This window comes from Ochotona princeps, chromosome 31 (assembly GCF_030435755.1).
Source record: "Ochotona princeps isolate mOchPri1 chromosome 31, mOchPri1.hap1, whole genome shotgun sequence".
In the NCBI taxonomy this organism is placed as follows: Eukaryota; Metazoa; Chordata; class Mammalia; order Lagomorpha; family Ochotonidae; genus Ochotona; species Ochotona princeps.
Window position 1 is genome coordinate 7428078 of NC_080862.1, and position 18003 is coordinate 7446080.

Below are 18003 nucleotides of genomic sequence, written 5' to 3' on the forward strand. Positions count from 1 at the left end.
CATCGGGCAGCAAGGAGCACTGCACGTGAGAACTGTAAAGGAATTTAGCCTCTAGACGAAGTAGACGAAGATGTTACGCCTGGTGATTCAGACACCCTGCGGCGCAGCCATGTCACAGCTTGAAAGGTGGCAGATGAAGGTCCAACTTCCTGGGTCCCTATCACACTCCTGGGAGAAACGGGTTGAGTTCCCAGCTCTGAGATTTGACCTTGCCCAGCCCCAGCCTTCGCAAGCATTTAGCAAATGAACCAGCAGACATGAGCTTTGTCTGTTTCTGCCTATCACCCAAATAAATAGAATTGTTTAAGGAGGGTTGACGACAGATATATGAATAATACACAGCTTAAAAAAAAAACACCAAAAAAGCATAAAGTTAGATCTACATAGGATGGCCAGACAACTCAACTGGACCAAAAAACAATGTTAGATATAGACATAACTGAATAAGTGTATATATACTTTTTTTTAAAGATTTATTTATTTTATTGGAAAGGCAAATTTACAGAGTGAAGGAGAGGCAGAGAGAAAGATCTCCCATCCACTGATTCATTCCCCAAGTAGCCGCAACAATCAGTGCTGAGCCAATCCAAAGCAGGAGCCAGGAACTTCTTCCAGGTCTCCCAAACAGGTGCAAGGTCCTAAGGTCCTAAGGCTGTCCTCGACTGCCTTCCCAGGCCACAAGCAGGGAGCTGGATGGAAAGTTGGATGCCGGGATTAGAACCAGCACCCATATGAAATCCTGGCGCATTCAAGGTGGGGACTTTATACTCTAGGCCACCGCGCTGAACGCCCAAGTCTCTTTCTAAATGGAGAAGACTTTATAGGGATGCTAACCACCTGTCAGCCCTTGTTTTCCCTACAGGATCACAAAGAGGCACAATGCCTCTACTCCAGGACTTTCTGTACCCTGGGGATAGGACGTCCTAAAGGAACCGGCATTTTATGGTAAGTCTCACACCTACTGCTAAAGCTGACCAAATCTGTTGCTTGCGTCAGCAGATGGAGAATAAGAGATAGAACCAGAAATTCAACTAGCATCCAGGACTCAAACCAGCACTCTGGTTTGGGAATGTCATCGTAGCAAGCAGTAGTTTAACTGTTGTACCAAACACCAGCCCTTATATTTCTTTAATGCCTTACCGTAGAATTTAGTAAGTCATTTCTTGGTCAATAGTCTCCCAGCGTATCTACACTCTATTTTTAGCACTCCAGTCTAGACTGTGTTGGGATTCATTGTAAAGAAAATACGAGAGCGCAGCAGTGAATCAAGTATCCCAAATTGAGATGTAACCACCCGCAGGAGGGAAAACACGGAGTGACCAGAGAGTAGAAGGGGATGGCACTCAGTGGCATCAATCTGCCAACCCATGATCAGGCACGGGCACTGAGAACACAAAGCAGATGGGAACTAAGTCCACGCCTTGTAGTGGATGTTTGTGCCACAATCCTGAATCCTCATACGCTCTTGCTTCATGTTTTAGCAGAGCCAAAAGCAGTCCCTGCATTTTGTTAGACTCAGAAAAGGGGGCAGCCAGGAGGTAGCCCTGCACCTGCAAGGGGCTGATGGCGGCGGAGGGGGGCGAATAGGTCTCAAACTCCTGAACCGTTCAAGGACAAAAGGGATTGGAGTTCAAGAGAGAAATCTGGAGGAGAGAAGGGAGTCCAGATTCCAAGTTCCTTCCTGGGTGGCAGGGACAGGATTTTGGGGTTTTCCAGGAGGCATCGGAACAAGATAAACCAGAACAATCAGTCTTGTTTGCCCGCCTCCCAGCTCTCCTGGGGTGTGCAGGTGCAGGGTCACTTGTGTTTTACTCTTCATTCTTGCCCTGAAACGGCAAGTTAGCTTCTATTCACCTTTCAGGGGAGCCAACTACCAAGTTTCCATCCTCTTAACACCTCACGATGGGGATTAAATTTCTACACATGAACCCCATGGAGCATTCTAACCATGTCCAAATCAAGTAAGTCAGGGTAGTTTTCAACTGTTTTCAAATATATATTTATTTATTTGAAAGGTAGATTACAGACAGAGACAAGTACAGAGAGAAAACCGACCTTCCATATGCTTGTTCAGCCCTCAAATGGCCACGCCCAAATGACCCAGGCCAACACCAGGAGCCAGGTACTCCACCCAGGTTCCCCATGCGGCTTTGGCTTCAGGAGCCCAAGTGCCTGGGACAACTTCCGCTGCTTTCCCAGGCACATTATCTGGAAGCCGGATTGGAAATGGACTACAGCCAGGCACCTTTGTGGGTTGTTGGCCTCACAGATAATGATTTAAGCAGCTGCACCATCATGCCAGCCTCAAAAGCCAGTTTTAGATCACCTGTTTATTCCAAATGATTTTGTAAGATTTCGCTTCCTGGATCTGACACTGTGGCTAAGCTACTGCCTGCAGGGTTAGCATCCCAAACGGGTGCTGAATCCAAGCTTCCCGTGGATGCCTCTGGGAAAGCAGCCGAGGACAGCCACAGCGATGAGCAAAATGCAGAGTCCTCGACTGCTTTTCCCAGGCTACAGGCAGGAAGTTAGTAGGGAAGAGTAGCCCCCAGGGTAGGAGTCAATGCCCAGATGGGATCCCAGGCAGTGCATGCAAGGTGAGGACTTCAGCCATTAGGCTATCATGCCAGGCCCCAAGAAATACAATCTTAAGGAAGAATCAGCTAAGCTCTCTGTTCCCCTGTTGCAACAGTTCCTTGGGAAAATGTGCTTTTGCTACGTTAACTTCTCTCTGACTCCGGTTTTCTCAATCTTCAGCACGGTCCCACGTGATGTGACTCAGCAGGCAGGCTGAATTCAGGACATTCGGGGAAGCTATGTGAAGAGCCGCAGAGGAACCTTTCCTCCAGAAGAGGAAACAAAGAACGATGACAAGAACAAACAAACCAAAAATTACACTTTTTAAATCATGCCCTATTCTCACTCAGACATTTCTTCAGGAAGGATTTCATGCAAGAATAAACGTGCTGCCAAACAAAAACAGTTTTATGTAACCTAGTTAAAGAGAGAAAGAGAAGAGAGAGGGAGGCGAGGTCTCAGCAACGGGCAAGACAAAATGCTGAATTTTAAAGATTTCAAACTCCTGGCGACTCATCCGGCAAGTAGGCTAGAAAAGATTAATCCTTCTTTGAAAGGCTCCTCACTTAATGGTCCATCCGCTCTTCAGAAGGGAGGTGAGTCGGGTTCAGCAGCGGCCCAGTCTGTTGCAGTCTGCGACGCATCCACACAACGGACGTGAATGATCAACAGACAGCCACGAGGCCGTCGGAAAAGCAGGTCAAGAGTCCAGTCTGCCAGGAATGGGCGGGGAGTTCGCAGCGCCAGGGATGTGTCCGCGCTAGCCTGCGGTGTGGGGCAGACATCACAAGCCAGAAGTGCAATTAGTTTCTGCATCAGCTGCTGGGTCCGGACAAGCCCTTTCTTGTGCGCGTTTCCCGTGTGACCCACGCAAGCCAGCCAGCAGCCATGCTGGGTCATCCTCAACCCGGCCCCGTGCTGATCGGTGGGAAATGAGCAAGGACACCCAAGTCCGAGCTGTGTTGGTTGGGTCTGTAACAGCCTGCAGCGGGAGGAGTCAGGTTTCAGCTCGGAGTCAGGCCCAGGTCATCAGAAGCTGGGAGTGAAAATTCCCCTCAGCAGCCCCGGAGGGTTTTGTTTTGCTGCAGGACAGCTGCATTCCATAACTCAAGCGGCAAGCGAACAAGAGCCCTGTTTAACTTGTTAGAGTCCAAACCAATCCACTAGAAAATATACATAGCAGTCAGATAAGTTAGCAGCATCTCCGGAAACACTTGAGTTCATCACGGCTTTGTAAGTTTTCCAGCAGGTGTCTCCCAGTTACAGTTGTAGCGGTCTTGCACCTTGGGACAGCTTTCCTAATGAGGATGACCATTCTAACACCTAGGAGAGTACAAGCATGAACTATTGCATATCATGTATTTTTATGACATACACATATGCAATAGCCATACAACGATAAGCCATTGTTTTTTATTTCCTTTCATTGCAAGTGCTTTTTTTTTTTTTCTTCATTTCCAAATTTACTCAAACCCTTAACAGCAAATTGAGCATTTACGGGGTTAACTTCATAGCTGCCAAGAAATGCTTGAACTGGGAGGAGAAGCTGCGGTAGCTTCGGAAATGGGTTTTCATTTTCTTTTCTGGCTTATCTAAAGCTTTGCTGAGCCTTGGAACCTGGCTTGTTTTTTGTTTTGTTTTGTTTTGTTTTGTTTTGTTTCTTCCTTCTTTCTTTTTGCTGAAGACAGCAACACCAACTTTAACATTCGGCTCACCAGAACCGCTCCGTTGGGAATGTTTTGGAACCTCTGTGCTCCAAAAGGCTTTTGCTTTCCCCTGTGGAATGCTTGGTTGGTTGTCTGGTTAGTTGTTTTAGCGATCCCACTAACAGCATCTGGCTCCACTGTTTCAGGACAAGTTCCCCTGAAGAGGTCTGGAGCATGTGCACAGTTGACAATCTGATTCCATTTTGGGTTTATGGTTAACCATAGCAAACCATGTACAAACATAAAATGTGACATTAACTATTCACACTGTTGTGTGGCAGCACCACCACTTCAAAAATTTTCCATCACCCTGACACCACCCAATCAGACAACAAGTCCCAAAACTTCTGGCAGCAGGACAACTGTCCTCTGTTCTTCTGTATGCTGGTATCAATCTGAAAAATATATCTTTTATGGGAATGTGATCGTAAAATGTGGGGCTGTCACGATGGCTTAAGCTGGCTAATCTGCCACCTGCAAGCACCACATCCCATACGGGCACTGGTTCATATCTCAGCTGCTCCACTTCCCATCCAGTTCCCTGCTTGTGGTCTGGGAAAGCAGTGGAGGATGGCCCAAAGCCTTGGGACCCTGCGCCCACGTGGCTGACCCGGAAAACGCGCCTGGCTCCTGGCTTTGGATAGGCTCAGTTCCAGCTGTCGTAGCCATTTGGAAAATGAATCAGCAGACGAAAGATCCTTTTCTCTTTTTCTCTCTATAAATTTGCCTTTCCAATAAAAATAAATGTCTTTTAAAAATACAAAAAATTAACAAAAAGAATTGTGTAATTGTAATATATTTTGTATCTGGCATGTTTTATGATTTATCCACATGTTTCAGAACTTCATTCTTTTTTTGTGGTTGGAAAGGTTTTATTGTATGAAGGTTCTTCCAAAAAATCCAGGGAAAATGCATACAGTGGGAAAACTGCATGAATTTTGAAATTTGGGCACCAACATAAACTCCTCTTTTAATTCCCGTTCTCACAGGTTTTTGGGCATATCCTTTTGCAGGCTACGTTTTATTTATTCGTGCATCCATTGACAGTAAGTTCGTGATTGTTGTGAAATACCGCTGCAGCCAACATCCATGGAGGTGTCTGCATCAGGCTCTCAGTTCCTTCAACTCTGTGACTTAAGATTCTCTGGGGACCACGCACCCGCTGCCTGGAGTTCTCACTGGCAAACCCAGCTTTGATTTACTGACTGCTGTGGGCCTCCTGATCGGAGCAAGGCCCCAAGCCACTGATGTTAGAACTCCCAAGCAGCGAACCAAGGTGGTCCTCTCAGGGACCCTCACACTGCTCTCCCAAATGCCATTCCGACCGGGACGTTGTTCTGGCCCCACTGACCCAAGACCCTGCATGTCTTCCAAGCTACCCTTCTCCAGGAGAGCAAGGTCTACCAAGGTTCAAATGCTCTTGAAAAAGCTACTCCTGGCCCACCAAGCCTCCATTCCTCAGGATTCCCCCCACCTTCTCCCCAAACATCCCAAAGCCCCCAAGAATGTAGAAAGCTCAGCCTGCTGAGAGACTGCACCTCTGTCGTGTGTTTCCCCAGTCTCACCCCCACAGCTGGCCACCCTCTTCGGACTTCATTTCTAATGAATCTGATTTGGCTGCAAACTTGTCCCCCATTTCCTCTCTGTTCTGCGCCTCTTTCCCATCACATGGTACCCCATTTCTGTGTCTTTCTGTCTCCATTCCTGCACGGCTGTGGGACCCTGGCCAAGGCCCTTGTCATACCCAGTTTCCTGCTGTGTGAGATGGCAAGTCACTTTTTATTGAAAATGCAGATTTACAGAAAGAGAGAAAGGTCTTCCATCTGCTGGTTAACTTCCTAAAGGACTGCAACGGCTAGAAATGAGCCTATCCAAAGGCAGGAGCCAGTAACTTCTTCCAGGTCTCCCAATGTGGGTACAGGCCCATCCTCTGCTGCTTTCCCAGGCCACAAGTAGGGAGCTGGATGGGAAGTGGAGCAGCCAGGAACATGGACCAGTGCCCACATGGGATCCCGGCGCTTGCAGATGAAGGATTAGCCAGTTGAGCCATCATGTCAGCACCAGTTGTGATTATTATTAACCACAGTCCAGGGATTCCTAAGCAAAACTATACCAAGTGTGTAACACATTGCCAGACAAAGAATAAGTGGTTAAAAAGTAAGAATGATCACTATCATCCATTGTGTTAGTGTTGTTAATATCAAGTTAACCGTCAGTGTTTCTGAAGGGAACTTGATGCAACTCGGGGTTCATAAGAAAACACCAAAGCAAACGCAAACTGCGGATTAATCCTCAGAGCTACACGCCCGGGGAGGCCCTTGCACCTGCTGCTGACATCCATGGGCCAGTGACACCCACTCCGCATTTGCCCAGGTCAGCTAAGTCACATGACCTGCTTCAACCCCCAAATGCTCTCAAAGAGGCCACTTCCTAGCAAACAGACTTTGCAAAAAACAACAGAAGCTCCTCCCCCACAGTGCATTCCTCCCCTGGAAGCTTTTAGAAACTGAAAGAAGCCTGGCGAGCCATCAGCCAAGAGACCCCATGCCAGTCCAGGGGAAAGGCTGCCTCCCCACGTCGTCGTCAAACATTGTTGTGGTGCAAGTGACCGGCGCAGCACCTGAGACACTGCTGGTGACACCCGCAACCCACTTTATAGAGTGCCTAGTTCACAACTCCAGCATCCTGCTTCTGATTCATTCTCCTGCTGATGCGCATCCTGGGGTGCAGGCAGGGAGAGCTCAAGTGGCCAGATCCCTGTCACCCATGCGGGAGACGTGAGCCGGCTTCCAGGCTGCCGGGCCCTGGCTGTTGTAGCCATTTGTTGAGTGGATCAGTGGATGGAGCATTTCTCTCTGGCCCTCTTCCCTTTCAAATAAAATGACAATACCTACATGAAAATGCGAAAAAGAATATATATATTTTGGAACGAAATATATTCAGGATAGTGCTGTTGCATCTACTCGCTGACCGAGACAGATGTAAAAAAAGCACAAAGTCCTCGGATAACGTTGCAATGGGTTTATTGAGAGGCAAGGCAAGCCGACCAGTCAGGACGACACCCTTTAACAGACTGCAGCCCCAAGGTAATTTTAACAGAGGTTTTTATACTTTTATGCGCATTAAATGGTGATCGTTCAAGTATTTAGTTGTCTATTACCCAACGGCAAGAGGCCTCAGGGAGTTGGAGGTTCCTGGCTTCAGGCCGGCCCAGCACTTGCTGTAAAGGGCATTTAAAGAGTAAACCAGCACACAGATAATCTCTCCATCTCAGTCTCTCTCTGTATCTCTGCCCTTCAAGTAAATACAAATAGAAAGATGACTTTTTCTGAGACACTTTATTTATTGGAAAGGCAGAGCTATAAAGACACAGGGAGAGACAGAGTGACAGAGAGCTTCTATCCATTGGTTCACTAGACCCCAAGGGTCTGTAACAACAAGGGCTGGTCCAGGCCTGAGCTCCAACCAAGTCTTCCACCTGGATCGTAGGAGCACAAGTACTCAGACCATCTTTTGATACTTTTTCCGGGCACATTAGCAGGAAGCCGGATGTAAAGTAGAACCGCTAAGGACTCAATGTGGGGCTGATACAGTATGCCAGCATCATAGGCAGCCACTTAATCCGCTATGTCCCAACACTGGCCCCAAACAATTTTTTGAAAACTGTTATTTTTTAAATGTCGAAATGATCCAAGTCTGGATGAACCAAAAAACTCACCTATAGCTATGTCTGTTCCATAGCCAAATTAGTTTAAGATGTCTAAGTCTTTCCGTGGTACCACTAAAGTGTGGGGACTCCTGGGAATTGGGTTGTTTGTTTGTGCTGTCTGATTCAGTGTCCTTGCTTCACCTTATCGCTTGTTTGATTGCCAACTGGTGTGGGAGCTCTGGGCACAGTCTTGGGCAAAGCCTGAACCGAAGGAAGCAGCTGTTGTCTCTCACATGAAGAACCTGCCCACAGGGGCAAAGGTTCCAGAGAGTTCTCAGCTCTTGAGAGGAGCCTTTCTGGCCTGGCATGGAAATGGTGAGTAGGCACTGACGGGCAGAACGTTCTGTGTTGCTCCAAGGTATGAAACATTACCTGTTTGGTGAAGCGACATTACATAACTCCTGGACCTGGGCCCCTTCAGCTCAATGACTCAACAGTTTCACGAGGCCATTTATCAACATCATTATCCTACTCCCTACCAATTAGCACTCGCTGAGCACCCACACGGAGATGACAGTGCACTTGATGCCTGACGGAGCTCAAGGAAGACAAAGTGTGCAACTGATAACGTAAACTTGGCCGTGTGCATCTGAATATGAAACATAGAACAAACATACTTGTCAAGCCATGCCTGCCTGTGTCACTCGTGGTAGAATAAACTCCTGGAGTCTCATCATGGAGCTTCACAATGGTGTTCTGTGTCACAACAGAGGATGAAGTGGATGGGCCCTCCACCTGGAAGGTGTTGTGAAAGGTACTGACTGGCTTCACTGGGATCCCACCATCAGCCTCAAGAGATTTGGAAAAGCCTTCACTGACCAGACACTCCAAAAGCCTTCGATCCTGGACCAGGGAGTGACCACCAAGTCTCTAGAATCGTAAGGAATTTCCACACTCTATGGAAGATTCTGTAGGTTGAGAGATAAAGACTTTAGGGGTAACTATTTGGCATAGCAGTTAAAAATGTGACTTGGGATACCTCCTGAGTTCAAGTCCCAGTTCCACTTCCAGTTCTAGAATCCTGCTAATATTTCACACCCTAGAAGGCAGCACGGGATGGCTCAAATACTTGGGTTCTTGCCACCAATATGGAAGATCTAAATTCAGTTCCTGCTTCCTGGCTCCTGCCTTTGACCTGGCCCAGCGCTGGCTATTGCAAACATCTGGGAGTTTACCGGACGACCTCTCTCTCAGTCTGTTTTGAATTTGAAGAGTTCTATTTAAAAAAAAAAAAAGAATCTGAAACATAACCACACACAAAATTTTAAGACAACTGTTACCTACAGTTACGTTCTAGTTAACAGCTCTTGGTGAAAGAGACTTCAGATGGACTTCGGAGTTGAACCATTTTCCTCACTGTCGTCATTCTTCAAACAGCACAGAGCTACCTCGAATCTCCTTCAGTTCCAATTTGGACCAGAGAGAGGCAGAACAGAAAAGACAAACAACACTCATCTGTTCCAGTCTGAGACGCGTATTCAAGTATTCTACAAGATTTAAGATCCAGCTTGGATCCAGCTTTGGTGTGGAGCCAATCAGCTGTTTGTAGGGGAGGGGAGGTGTATTTACTTCCCATAGACCATGTGCCTGATAGAGACCTGTGTAACTGTGGTGCATCTAACATGGGGCTATCATGGTGGTGGCTCACAACAGTGCCTAGCATTTTAAGGCTGCAAGATTTCCTTAAGAGGGGAAACTGTGACTGGTACTGTGACTCAACAGGTTACTCCTCCACCTTCAAGCACCAGCATCCCATATGGGCACTAGTTCGAGTCCCAGCTGTTACATTCCCCATCCAGCTCCCTGCTTTTGGCCTGGAAAGGCAGTTGAAGACGGCCCGAAGCCTTGGGACCCAGCACCTGTGTGGGAGACCCAGAAGAGGCTCCTGGCTCCTGGCCATTCTGGCCGCTTGGGGAGTGAATCAGTGAAAAGAAGATCTTCCTCTCTGTCTCTCCTCCTCTCTGTATATCTGACTTTGCAATAAAAATAAATAAATCTTTAAATAAAAAAGCACAGCACTTCTATAAATCCAGAATGAAAAGATTAATGATGCATTAGATAATAAGCAAAGGACATGCCAACATAAAGGAAACACAAAGCACCAATATATATTTTTGGGGTCTTTTCCACAATATCCCACATGGTTTTTTCCTCAAGTGGGACCAAGGCAAGTGTATCAGCCCATCTTTCCAGTCTTCTGTCTTATTGTGCCATCCTCTGCAGCACTTTAATCTATAAAATATGTCATCGCACAAACAATCCACAGGTATTATAAACCATCTTGCACATATACAACACTGTGATGTAGAAAACATCCAGAGAGGAAGAACCTTTAAGAGACTCATTGTAAGGAACTGTATGCAGTGGCGGGGTTAGCTCGGTAAATCCGAAGGTCTCAGGGCAGGCCATTAGGAAAAGCATGCTGGAATTCTCCATCACAGCCAGTGCCACAGAGAGACTTTCTTGTTTCCCAGGAAGCTCTTAAATTCTTTATACCGGTTAATTCAAACCCTCCACATTATCTCCCTTTGCTGCAAGCCCTCTGGTAGGAACTTTTATCACATCTATAAATCCCCCGATATGGACTGTAGATAAGGGAGAGATGACCAACCCTTTTGCCACCAGGGAACTGGAAGCTCAGAATGCCTGAAGTATTTGGCCAAGGGCCAGAGCCAACTTATACTTTGTTTTGGGGTTGTAAAATAGATTAACAATCTCTTTCTTGCCGTGGCTGTTATGACAAGTGGGTTCTCAGTGTAAAACAGTTATTAAATTATCTTCCATCTATACACTGAGCTGGTTTACAAGCTGTAAGACTATACACACTTGTTCATTACAAGGGAGAGTACATATTGGAGTCCTCATTTTTTTAACAAGGAGTTCCATTTCCAGGAATTGGTGTTATAATAATATTTGCACAATCTATTAAAGATACACATGCAAACATTTATGGAAAATTCATTCATTTCTGAAAAATGAGTCTAACAATAGGAGAAAATGCAATTATTAAGTGAGTTACAATCGGGTCTAAAAACAGAATGCTAACTATGTGTTGGCAAATCTAGATAAGCATGTGACATCTTCGGATCTAAAATAAAAGAGTTTGTATTATTTGATGCTAGTCACAATCTTAAACAATTTGCTACTGGCTCTGTTGGTAGGCAAGGAATGGATTCTGTCCCCACTTGGTTAAAATTAACATCTTACTCTTGAGAAAGAACTCCAAAGTGGTGATGGTGTTTCAGCTGAGCCTCAAAAGCTGTAGGGCCCCAAGAGCTGCACCATCCATGCTGTCACCTGCTCTGAGTGGGAACAGCTGCCCCCGAATCCAGATCGCCACCAGGACTCCCTGTGCACGAGCCTGCAACACGTAAAAAAACGAGACCTGACCCCAAGTCATCAGAGGGTGAACAACACCAAGATCAAACAACAAAGGTGGGCCTTCTTGATTAGCTAAGAGCCGCCTGAATCAGAGAAGCCCTTCATGTCCATGATGAAGGTCTCTGGGCTGTCATGATTAGGATGTCTTCGATACAGACAATGGGTAACACAGTGAAAGCTTATCTAATGCCCTTCAGGATTTCTTTTTCTATGGATGAAATAGCTAGAAGAATAGATAGACAAACTTTTTGAGATTCTATTAGGAGGATGCAATGACCACAGGAAAATCTCAGACAAATGCCTAAATCGTTAGGTCAAGGGGGAAATAACTGTATATTATTCAAAGGTGATGGTTCGTCGTTGATTGGTTCATCGTTGATTTCTGGGCACAAAGTCCTGATGTTAGAGAGCCTCAATAGAGATTTGCAGAATAAATGACCACACATCAGTTTCAGCAAGCATTTCCGTGATCCCAAGCTCCTTGCTCCTCCTACCCCAATGTTTTACAGCATCTGCCCAGGTGGACGAGAGCAGTGCAAAGGAAGAAATGGAGCCAACATCAAATCCTATCCCTTTTGTTAAGGACTTCTAATCTTTTCATGGCCCATGTAAAATCTGTGGAGGAGACAGCTTCCTACAACAATAAAATTCCAAAAACCAGGTGTGGAGGGGAGTTATCAGAAGATCATGCTGCAGGGGAAGCAGCCAGCACAAATGGTTTGTGGTTATTGAGGGCAGGTTCCTTGAATCCACTTACAGAGATCTCTGATGTGTTACAGTAGACTCAAGATGTGTACGGATGGTCAAAACAACAAACAGGATCAGTACACTGTGCGTGAGTGTCAATAATTTTCACTACAGTGTTCATGTGCCCTTGGATTGAACGTCACTTCCCAAAGAATGAATCAATTTTCGAGACAGACATTTTAGAGATGGCTGGTTATATCAGCATGCATGCAATCTCACTTCATTTGTTATAGTAAGATGGGATGTATGATTCAAGTTTATCTGTCCTCTTGCTCAAATCAACCTGCTTTCCCCAAGTCACAAATTGTCATTCAGTTCCATTTCCCTCTTTGAACTTGGCAAAAGGCTCCTCTTTTCCCTCTCCTCAAACTCTGTTGGTCAGACTCCACTCCTTATCCACAAAGCCATGAAAGTCTCCCAGCTGGCGCTCGTAAGAGTTGTGTGCGTCCATGAACATTTAGAAGCTGGGAGAGTGTATGTAACGGAGCTGTCCTGCAGACAGCAGGTGGATTCCGAGGCTCGCCAGGGTAGACAGTAACATGACTGAGAATGGCCACCTTGTGTGGTCCTGGCTCCCTGGCAGCAACCCTGCAAATACCCAGGAGAAAACAAAACCCCCACACAGAACAGGCAGACTCCAAACCTCACTAATTCAGTGCCCAGCAGGACTCTGACCCTGAGAAGACCTCTACCTCTACCATGGCCAAGTCCTACTCCTGGCAAGGGAGGCCAGCCCTGGGGCACACGGTCCTATCAGTGTAAACTGCAGGAGGAAAAAGCGTTCTTGGATCAGAGCCTAAGTTGAACTCTTCTGCATTGTCCTCCCTGGCATCTTAGGGGTGATCCCAAAGAAAGACTGAATGCCTCGTTCAGAAGGAGCTCACTCTCAGAGCAGAAGCAGGGTCCTCTGTGGGTGCTGGCGATTTAGGATCGAGTCAGATGACCTTGGGACCACTGCCTTGGGTCTCACTAGAGGACCCTGAAACCCAGACCAGGGTAGAGATCAGTGAGGGTGGCAGGACGTGGGAAAACCACAGAATCCACCACAGTGGAGCCAGGGATATTGCAGAAGAACCAGAATTTGCATGAAGATGTACCTGGTTTTGTCTTTGAGGGTACAATAAAAGAAATTGAGGATATTTGGCTATATGGTTCTATTAGGTCTGTACGGTCTCAAATATATTGAAAGAATGCTTCGTGTGTTGATTTTAGAATTGGTTGAATGAATGAACCTCACTGTCTTAATACCTGAGCTTCCTAAAACCATGAGTCATGAAAGCACAGTCATTGTAGCCAGGCTTGAAGACTTGGCCAGGAGCCCAGCCAGGCTCAGTGCAGGGCTTTTATCTCCTGGAAGTGATCAAGTGAGGAAACTCCCTGGGGGAACCAGGCAAGGGCCCTCCTGGAAGCTGTTGGAGTAGGAAGATGTGGCAGCCCAGCCCAGCCCAGGCAGCTGCCTTTGGCATGGCTCAGCCACCTTTTCTTCCTTTCAGAGTGACTCTGGATGAGCTGGCATCTGCATCAAAGTCAAGACACCAGCCCTGGGAGCCTTGGGGCTTTACCTGCCAATCCGCAGTGCTCACGTCCACTGCCACCGGCACTCTTGGACTCCTGGTTTGCCAAGTGAGTGAAGGGGGCTCTCACAGCTGGGGTGAAGACTCTCTCAGGGGCATATGGAACTCACACCCAGCACCCGAGTGCCACTCAGCCGCTCCTGCCTTCACCATCATCACAGCTTCCTCTCCAGGAACACCAGACACTCACAGATAGGAACATCCCTCCTCCGGACTCTCCTGTGGCAGGGACACATCCAGCTGAAAGTCAACAACACAAGGGTCTTCTCCGTACCACCTTCCACGATGGCATAGGGGATCAAGAACGGGGGAAATGCAGGGTCTATGAGTGTAGTGATAACCGTACCACCTTCCACATGGCACAGGGGATCAAGAATGGGGGAAATGCAGGGTCTATGATAAGGAAAGACGCCATCAGCAGGGCCCCTTGCAGTGAGCAGATGGATGCTCAAATCCTCAAGTGAAACGCCTCAGGAAAAGAATGAACGAGCAACGCTGTCACACACAAAGCCCATGGCAACGGTGTTGGTAGAAAAAGTACCGAGTCTCACTGCACTGCAGGGACTTGAAATGTTAAAAATGGTGTCAGGAAATATGGTCTGCATTCAGTCACAGGAAACAGAAATTGGGCCTGAGCTGGAGCAAAGAGGTTACAGTGTGGAAAGTCTTTTCTTATAGTAGCTTAGCTGTGCCAATCAAGCCAGTCTCGAGTTATAGTGAACACAACTAGCTTGCCAAGTAAGTCACCTTGCCAAGTAAGGATGAATAACTAATAGCCCTAGAAATATCAAGTCTCCATTCCTGGAAGATAACACTGCTCTGTTACACAGTGAAGACTACACCTGTGATGGAGTTAAGGGGTCTGCAATGCAATGACATCTTGGATTGCCTAGGTAAGTTCAAGACGTGCCCTTGTCTCTGGAAGAGAGATGCAGAAAAAGCATGGACAAGGACAGAAGAGGAGAGGGCAGTGTGGCCACAGAGCCCCAAAGGACATGCTGCAGGAGGGCAGGGAAAGAATTCTCCCTGAGGTCCCTGGAAAGAGGAGGTGCGGCTCACAGGTTTTCAGCCCTTTGATGCTGATTTCAGAGGTACTGAGTGACCTCAAGGCCTTCACGGGCACCACACTAAATTTGCCAGTTTCCCCATGCTTTAAAACTTCTACTGGGTGAAGATTTGTTTCACTTGGGGGCGGGTGTGGTGGCAGAGTATGAAGCAGTTGCTTGGGAGTTTTGCATCACACAGTAGACTATCTCCACTTCCAACCCAACTTTTCGCTAAATTATCCTGGGAGGCAACAGGGATGGCTAAAGTGCTTTAGGTCCCTGTCACCCACATGGGAGACCACAAAATTCCAGGCTCTTGGCTTCGGCCTGGTTCAGCCCTGTCATGTGAACCAGTTGATATATCTCTCGCTCAGTCTCTCTATTTCTCTCCATGGTTCTGCCTTTCAAACAAATAAAAGCAAATAAATGCTTTCTAAAAAGAGAATCATAGCCTGATTTCCTAGTGAGCAAAATAAACTAGTGAACAAATAAAAAATAAGTTTATGCAGGTGCATGAGAACATATTTCATAATGCTGCATTTAAATTAGGAATTGAGTTCATCTGCCAACGGCGTTTACCAAATGCAGAAGAGCTCCACGGTTCCTTGACCTTTCAATAACTAGCACTCATCAAAATTATTTTTGCAAAATAGGAAAAGGAAAAGGAGAAGGAAAAGGAACAAAATGGCTAAATGTGCTACATTTCTGCAGTATATCATTTAACAGATTATGTAATACTACATACAAAATGATGTGGTAAATTGGAATATCTCTACTGTATGGCTTAATGATTCCCACATTTCTCTTGCATTGAGATGTTTCTTTCTTCTTTTTCTAAGGAGTTATTATTTGAAAGTCAGAGTTCTACAGAGAGAGGAAGAGACAATGAGAAAGACATCTTCCATCCACTGACTCACTCCCCAGATGGTCTCAACAGCCAGCACTGGGACAGGCCAAAGCCAGGAGCCAGGAGACTCTTCCAAGTCTTCCACTTGGGTGACAAGGGCACAAGTACTTGGGTCATCCTCCACTGCTTTTGCCAGACCACCAGTAGGGAGATGAATGGGAAGTGGAGCAGCTGGGCTTTGAACAGGCACCTACATGGGATGCCAGTGTCACAGGTAGAGAGGCTTTTTCTGCTACACCACAACATCAGCCCCCCTTTATTTTGTTAAGATTTATCTTAGTTGGAAGGCAGAGCTACAGAGAGACAGACAGATATTGATCTTCCACCCATTGGTTCAATCCCCAAATGACTACAATAGCTGGGGCTGGGCCAGCTAAAGCCAGGAACCTGGAACTCCCTCGGAGTTTCCCACACAGGTGGAAGGGGCGCAAGCACTTGAACCGTCTCCTGCTCCTTTCCCAGATTCGTCATCAGGAAGCTGTACAGAAAAGGAACAGCTGATCTCAACTCCCACTGCACCACCACCCTGGCCCTTCCTCATTCAGCTTCAGATGTCAGGTACAGTTATTATGAAAAGGGTCCATATTTTCTCCGGTGTGTCTGTATCCCAGCGAGTGAAGAGTATGCCAGTCTTCAGAGCAGTGCCTTCCCCACAGCCCATCAGGCTATTATTGCTCAAGGCCTGGAGCTTAATGCCATGACAGGTTCTTCTACCCTGTGCAATCGCAGTGAGCTGTGGCCCAAGGGCAACTGTAAAACCCACGTGTTAGAATAACTTAGATTTCTTGTGCTAGACTAATTAAACAAACATAGAGTGGGCAGACTATATGGCACTACAACTATGACCCAGTGAGGAACAGAAACCTATTCTCCCTCAGAAACCAGTTTAGAAGAGTTGGGACCTGGCAATTTAGTTTTTGTGTTGTTGTAGTTCTGTGCTTGTTTGTTTGCCTCTACTTGCAAATAGGGGAACATTAAACACACTCCCCAAACCAATCCAATAAAACGGCCTGTGTCGGGCCAGGCATGACAGCCTAGTTGACCAAGTAGTTACGCCCTCATTCCTCTGTTATGTCCTGGATATCCTCTGTAGGGGCCAATGGACTGCCATAACCTTGAGTGCACTGGGATCCCATATGAGCACCGTTCACGCCCTGGCTGCTGTAATTCCCATCCAGTACTCTGTTTGTAGCCTGGGAAAGCAGTCAAGGACACCCCAAAGCCTTGGGACCCTGCACCTGCATAGGAAACCCAGAAGAAGCTGCTGACTTTGGATCAGCTCAGCTCCAGCCATTGCAGTTACTGGGGAGTGAACCAGTGGATGGGAAGTCTTTCTCTCTGTCCTTCTCTCTGTAATTCTTTCTAACTTAAAAAAAAAAAAAAAAAAAAAAAAAAAAAAAAAAAAAAAAAGACCTGTGTCTGCTTATGCGTCTTCCAGTTAACCATGATCTTCTACTCAATCTTGTAAGATGCTCCACTCTAGACATCCCTCCTCCATCTTCCCCATGGCAACGATACCCAGGGCTTCCCTGAAGTTGCGTCTTGTTCCCACGGAAAACGCCTCTACTGCTCTGTCTTCAGATTATCTCCCGTTACACACCAAGCTCTCACTACACAGCATTTGTTTTTATGTAACATCTTCACGTGTGAATGATGGTCGTGTTGAAGATCGTGATGAAGTTTCTTTTTTATTATTATTTAACTTTTGATGATATTTACATGGTTGATTAGTGTGGGAAGGGTTGAGGGTTAGGGGAGAGTGGGTGAGACCATTGTTTCCACGTTTCGTTTTTTCTGCTTCCTATATCTGAGGCAAGGGGCAGATACAAAGAGAAGCCACACCCAGCCTCCCAACCACCTCAGTACCCAGGATGGGGAATGGTCACCCAATGTAATCCCAGGGTCACCGGTCTGGAGCATGCTCCAAGGGTTCTGCTCAAGTGGCTTAAACAGTTTGATGGTTCTGAAATACCATCGATCTCACCAATCCAAGGATGAGGAAATCATTCCAAGGTCCATTGTCTGACATAGTCCAGCTTAGAGTCTACATTCACCCAGGTAATTCCTGCCAACGCTTGGCTGGAATAGTTGACTAATTTCTTCTGCCCTCCTTCCTCTGTTATGGTACCAGATGCCCTGAGTAGGACAAAACAGACAGCCATATCCTCCCTCCATGTGCATCTGGGTATGCTGTCCACTGTTCTGTCTAAGCCACTGAGGAGCCCCAGCTCTGACACATGCACTCCACGGTCAAATAACATCCTGTGATTCTCCCAATAATTGGAGTTCTGAGTGCAGCGGTTCAGTTGGGGGGATCCCCAAAGAAACCTTGTCTGAAGTGATCACAGACTCTTGC

General features: G+C 46.7%; 1 long non-coding RNA gene across 1 annotated transcript in view; it reads right to left on the reverse strand.

Annotated features, from left to right (window-relative positions):
* Positions 1-3049: 3049 nt before the first annotated feature.
* The window catches only part of LOC131478378 (uncharacterized), a 37142-nt gene continuing 22188 nt past the window's right edge, over positions 3050-18003 (reverse strand). The window contains exon 3 of the long non-coding RNA XR_009244442.1: positions 3050-3342. This is a non-coding gene — a long non-coding RNA (uncharacterized LOC131478378). The remainder of the gene's footprint in view (positions 3343-18003) is intronic.